Source organism: Prunus mume, linkage group LG5, assembly GCF_029339155.1.
Source record: "Prunus mume cultivar Tortuosa linkage group LG5, ASM2933915v1, whole genome shotgun sequence".
Taxonomy (NCBI): domain Eukaryota; kingdom Viridiplantae; phylum Streptophyta; class Magnoliopsida; order Rosales; family Rosaceae; genus Prunus; species Prunus mume.
This window is the reverse complement of record NC_142702.1, coordinates 12,994,253-13,001,397: the sequence shown is the minus strand read 5'-3', so window position 1 is coordinate 13,001,397 and position 7,145 is coordinate 12,994,253.

Genomic DNA, 7,145 nt, shown 5'->3' with positions numbered 1-7,145 from the left:
AGAAACAATAGTGGAACTGCAATGGAAGACCTAGAAATAACCAAAAACACAAGACACAAGCAATAACACACATGGAAGTCACGGCAAGTAACTCACTTAAAATACTAATGATGGAGAAATGACACGAACGACGACAAGTAAGAATCGGTAGAGAAATTTAGAAGAGGTTCTCGCTTAGAAATTCAGAAGGCAGAAATGAAGTTTCTCTGCCTAAGTGTTTCTATTTATACACAAGAATGTGGAATGGTGTACCCATTGATGAAAGTCGGACAAGTGGACACAAGGAGATTGAGGTGATTGTTGAATGCTTTAGACATCCAACTTTCCGTGCCTAAAGAGCCCCTTAGGATTTAAAAGGTCGACCATACCCATTTCACTTCTGATGTCAGATCCGAAAGGATCATGCGTGGACCTCACCACCCTCGGAGAGCCCAACGCCTAAGTGCTTCATCAGATACACTAAAAATATGTACTTGCCTTCTACTCTGCCACCATTTCCTTGACCACAATACTCAATTCTCTCACCAACGGACTAGAAACAATAGTGGAACATTAGTGGAAGACCTAGAAAGAACTAGAAACACAAGACACAAGTAATAACACGTATGGAAAGTCACATCAAATAACTCACTTAAAATACTGACAACAGAGAAATGACACGAATGACAACAAGTAAGAATCGGTAGAGAAATTTAGAAGAGGTTCTAGCTTAGAAATTCAAAAGGCGGAAATGAAGTTTCTCTACCTAAGTGTTTCTATTTATACAAAAAAAGTGAAACGGTGTGCCCATTGATGAAAGTTGGACAAGTGGACACAAGGAGACTGAGGTGATTGTTGAATGCTTCAGACATTGAAGCCTCAAATAATCCCATCATGATGAAAGTAGTTGCTCTTGCACAGCCAAACAACATATTGTTTCTCCCCTCTCTATACGTGGCAAAAGTCCTCGATCAATGGGACTACTTAAGGACTTGGGGGTCTTGTGTATATACCAAATACAAAGAAGGCCTACGCAAAAGAGTCGAATAACTAGCCCCCATCATTTATGAAAGTGACAAGGCCTAAAAGGCTAGAACAAGGCACAAAGAGGCCCTTATCCATGCTTAAGGAGGCGCACATGGTAAAAAGGTTGACCATGCCCATTTCACTCATGCAGTCGGTCTCGAAGGAAAACGACTCATGGACCACATCGTCCTTAGTGCTCTGAGCACTTTGGTGCTTCACCTAGACGTCCACGTGCTGCTTACTTGAAAGGACCAATTATCCCATGAATATTCCATTGAAGTTTGATTCCTCCGAAAAAGGAGACACATGTCTGCCTACAACTGACCAATCACCGAGAAGGTGCCATGTCACTAACGAACCTTCACTCCAACATCGAAACAACACAAGAAAAGAAGCCATCTTCTGAAGTATAAAATAGGCGTACTTTTCAACCTTAAAGGTACTATAAATTTCCTCCATTTTGAGTTCAGTACTTTTCATAGCTTCTTTTAAGAAAGCGCCAAGTTAGACATTGGAGGGTGGTTAATGGCTCTCTCGCCACCATTTTGTAGTGACCATTCTTTGTCTTCTTGCACTTTTTGGTAGCTGGAATCTCACCCTTACTTGGCCACTCCAAGTAACACTAAAAATACATCTTCAAACACCCAAGTCAGCTGAAGAACACTCTTAAGGGAGAATTGACTGGGGGTGACTTCATCCTAATTGCTTATGCGAAATTCACGCATCAGTAATGCACATTCTCATTCCTAAATTTTGAGGATTATACTGATGATTTGGGAATCAATTTTGATGCATTAAATCAAGTGGCATTCTCAAACAAGTGGGTTCTTTCTCGAGCTACAACTCTCAAGCAATCAGATTTTGATCTCTTTCTTACGCTTGGATTGGCCACTTGGGATGCTCAGAATAGTAAAATAAGTTAGCAAAAGGACGTTACCCCTGCTATTGTTTGTCATGGAGTTGTGCAATTAAAAAAGTTTAGGCGAACGAACTCAATAGATAGAGGTGCTGCTCTCCACCATTTGAAGACATAATTGTGGAACAAAACTGCATTTGGTAGTCTCAAAATCAATATGGATGGGGTTCGAAAGTCAGGTGGCACATAAAGGGGAGTGGAGATAGTAGTTCACAATTCAGATGGGCATTTTGTGGCAGGTTGAACAATACACTATGATCATGTTTTTCCGGGCCTTTAGGTGAAGGCAATGGCATCCAGGCTTGATGCAGCTTTGGTGGTGGAAAAAGGCTTAAGTTACGCAGTTTTTAGAGTGATCATCTTCAAATCGTCTCAACTCTTAAGAGTCGCTTCATTGATATGTCCTTTGTTGATCTTGTGATGAAGGACCCAAGAGCTTGCTATCACAAATCACTTGAGAAGTTTTTACCCATATCTGCTCGACTGCAAACAGAGTGGGTCATGGTATTGCACATTTTTCTCTTCTTCAAGTGGTGGCAGTAGGGTTTATGTGTTGCTTTAGGGTTTCTGTTATTTTGGGTTAGTGAACTTTATTTGAGATTATGCTTAATTGTAGTGATACGGGATAGTAGTTATTGTTATGTTTGCTTTAATTCGGCTTCTTTAGCATGTTAATTTTGTTGCATTCTCTCGCTTGGTGATTTACATGTCTTGTTGATGCTTTAATTGTATCATTGAAGTTATCCAATGAAGTTCTGAATTTTTATTAAAAAAGAAAAAGAAAAAGAAAAAGAATTGAAGTTTAAAAAAAATGAAAATTTTGAATTTTAGTGACCAACTGTGCTATATATATATATTTTTTCCTTTATCATTGTAGGTATTCATGCGTATTCGTATGCAAGGTTTGCACGTAAGTGATCTCTCTTCTAAAGTTTCTTCTTTCTATAATGTTTTAATGAATTACTAGTGTCTTGGTACCAAGGTCTAAAATATCGATGATATCGGAAATATCAGTAGTCCAAAAACATAGAAATTTCAATGGAAATATTAGGATATTATCGATATCGATAAAAATTGAATAAAACCCACAGAAATTGTAAGAAAAACTTGGAAATTTTTATTGAAACTTTGGAAAACGTTTATTTAGTCAATTATCTATTAGTTTATCACAAAAAATTAGAAGAAAATGCATTGCATGATGGATTTAACTGATTTAAGTTGATTATATAGCAAGCTGGCAAACACTGTGAGTGCAGAAAATATGTAGCAATTAATGAAAAAAGATTAAACACACCACAATCATTTATATATAATGATTTACTACAATATTTTATACTTCATACATTGCATGGTAAGATACATGAGTGACTTAGTACCACATACAGTTCTTATGAGGTTCAAATTTTTCACTATCTTCATCATCTCTATGTGTAGAGTAAGTGTATTGTGAAGAGTAGTCATTAAATGATAAATCCCCAAACTAGTTTTGTATGTAATTGTTAACATGTCACCCATATAAATATAAATATTTTAGCATATTATCACAAAAACATAAGTGATATGGTGATTAAGGTGTCGGATGAGTAAAATGGGAGGGGTTTAAGTCCCCTTTGTGTTTTTTTTTCTCCCTTTTTTTCCCTTTTTTTTCCTTTGTTTTCCTTTTTTTTTCCCCTTTACATCGATATTTTTGATATTTTTGATATTTTTGTGATATTACACCAATATTTTGACAAAATATTGCTGAAGTTGAGCGAAATTATCAACATCGATATTTTCCGATATTATCGTCGATATTGTCGATATTTATATGATATGTATATGAATATGTTCCGAAATATCCGTGATTCGAAAAAACCGAAATATTCTCAATATTTCGTCGATATTATCGATATTTCAGGCTATGCTTGGTACACACTCTTTCTTTTAATCTTTATGTGTATTATATTTGTAGTTTTAATTATTTAAACAAACGAAAAAACAACAAAGGCTGAGATATGGAGGTAAATGTCACATCCTGAGTGGGTTTTGTGTTTTATATTTTTAGTTTGACTTAAATGATAAGCATTTTACCATTTTACCATTATAATATTAAATTATTAAGGATATTTTTTGCTTTTTCAATATTTTACCATTTGGGGCCTTTGCCTTTATATATAGATTCACATTAACACCCTCTTAGGGTTTGAGTTTTTGCACAAACCCCAAGGTTTCAAAATGTTTTGACAAAACCCCTTGTTTTAATTTTTCATACAAAATCTCTATATAAAAAATTCATACAAAAATTTGATGCACATAATTTTTTCATTTCAGGGTAATTAACTCCTTGAGGTTAATTAATTTTTAATTTGAAGAATCTTTTTAATTATATCAATAATTTTGCATGAAAAATTAATGGAATGTGTGAGAATGTGAAGGTAAAATGTTCCACATTGGAAAGTTGAGAAACCTAGTAAGGGCCTATATGGAGTTGGGCTACTCTCCCCATTGTCAATTGGTTTTGAGGTAGAACCTCAACTTCCTTCATAAGGAGTTTTGTGAAAATAATTTGAAACATCAGGGAGTGCCAATGTAATTTCCCAAACCTTAAGGGGTGCCAATGTAATAACTCAATGCAAAATGTAATTGACCTATTATCATGAGTTGAAATAAAAAAGACACATCGCTCACCGCAAAAGAACTGAGAAAGAATGAGGAAAGCAAAATTGCGGATTAAATTTCTAATTTCGGACTGGGGTTCGTTCAGTGTGGCAGCCAAGTAATTAGTACTGCAAGTATGATTTTGCTATTCTGATATAAACCACCTCAAATGGTCAAGCATTGTTCATTTCAGAGCAAGCTGACAAACTAATTAACAAAGTAAAAGCAAGGCCAACGGGTAGTCTGTGTGAAGTTGATCATCTTACTATCTTTGGGCTTTGCACTTCTCAAACGTCCTCAGGTCTCTTGATACTGTCCACTTTTATTGTATTTTTTGCAGGAGGTAGATTGATACTTTGCACTTTTATTGACATAAGTAAGGGCATATAGGCATATATCCGGTGTGCCTTTTGAAATCTGTGGATATAAAGCACCAAAAAAACGTTTATTTACTCATGATTAATTAGTAATGTTACTGCGCAGGACTTATTATTTTGAAATTTAAGTTTGGGGCTCCATTTGTGATTTGGCACCTGATCTATAAATGGCGGAGAAGGAAATTGTCAATGCATAGCACCATAGAAGATTTTCTGCTGGCTGATAACAACTTCATCCCAATAAGGTACTCTTACTCAGACATTAAGAAGATGACTGGTAGATTCAAGAACAAACTGGGTGAAGGTGGCTTTGGCACTGTATTTAAAGGAAAATTGCGCAGTGGTCGTTTTGGAGCAATTAAGATTTTGGGCAAGTCTAAAGCTAATGGGCAAGATTTCATAAGCGAGAGGTAGCTACAATTGGGAGGATTCACCATGTTAATGTGGTGCAACTTGTTGGTTATATATTTATTCAAAAGAAGGAAGTATTGTTAGAATACAGAGACTATTATCTTGTATGTTAACTCTTAGATGAGAAAATGTGATCTGGAGAAAAATGAGAGAGAGAGAGCTTAGGGAAGAAGAAGAGCTAGCTGGATACTAGCTCACCTCCAACACAAATCATACGTATATTGCATCTGACAAAACCGTTAGGAATTAGAACATTCCTATTACATCATTTACAACTCAGCCATTCATTCACTACCCTATGAGATAGTGACACATGGCAAGCACAATTACATCCTAATTGCACAGCTGGACTGTTATCCAACGGCTATATTTTCAAACTGAAATAATAAACTATCTCAACAGCAGCACTTATAAACTAACACTCCCTTCTAAGTGTTGTGCTGAGATAACACCTAAAGCCTTCCTTAGATACTCATACCGATCCCTTGCTAGAGGCTTGGTGAATATATCAGCAACCTGTTCTTCAGTTTTGCAATAAAGCAAATCGATCTCACCATTCTGAAGAGCATCTCGAATGAAATGAAACCTGCGATTGATGTGTCTAGTTTTGTGGTGATGAACTGGATTCTTTGATATAGCAATAGCCGAAGTGTTGTCACACAACAACTGAGTTGGTTCTACCTGTTCTTCACCAAAATCTGATAACACAAATCTGAGCCAAACAGCTTGAGTGGTTGCCTCTGCTGCGCTCATGTATTCTGCCTCTGCAGTGGAGAGAGCCACACTGCTCTGCTTAATTGAGGCCCAAGAAAACACTCCTGACCCCAAATTAAATGCATAGCCTGATGTGCTTCGCATATCATCTTCACTACCACTCCAATCGCTGTCACAATAGCCAATTAACACAGCTCCTTTTCCTTTCTCATAAGCAATGCCATAGCTTATCGTACCTTGTATATATCTTAGCACCCTTTTCGCTGTTCCCATGTGCTTCTTGGTAGGATTGTGCATGAATCTGGCCAAAAGACTAGATGCAAACATAATGTCTGGTCTTGTTGCAGTTAGGTAGAGCAAGCTTCCTACCATTTGTCTATATAAAGTCTCATCTGCTAAGTCACTCCCATCCACTTTAGACAACTTTTCATTCACTGCCAATGGTGTTGCAACCGATTTGCAGTCCTTGAGTCCAAACTTGTCTAGCAAAGTCTTTGCATATTTCTTTTGATGCAAGAAAATGCAATTGTCAGTTTGTAAAACCCCAAGGCCGAGAAAGTGATGAAGCAATCCAAGGTCTGTCATCTCATATTGTCTCATCATCTCATTCTTAAATTCAAGCATCATCTCCTTCGAGCTTCCTGTATAGATAATGTCATCTACATAGAGTGACACAATAAGAATACCACTTGGAGACCTCTTAGTGTATAAAGTAGCTTCACTTAAGCTCCTATGAAAACCAGCTCTAGTAAAATAGGAATTTATCTCTTCATACCAAGCTCTTGGAGCTTGCTTCAAGCCATACAAAGCCTTCTTAAGCCTATACACCTTATCTTCACTTCCTTGAATCACAAAACCAGATGGTTGATCCACATACACCTCTTCACTTAGTACTCCATTGAGAAAAGCAGATTTCACATCTAACTGAAAAAGCTTCCAATTTTTCTGTGCAGCTAATGCTACCAAAGCTCTCACAGTGTCAAGCCGAGCCACTGGTGCAAAGGTCTCATTGAAGTCTATTCCAGGCTTTTGAGAATATCCCTTTGCAACCAGCCGAGCTTTATTCTTCTGCACAGATCCATCTA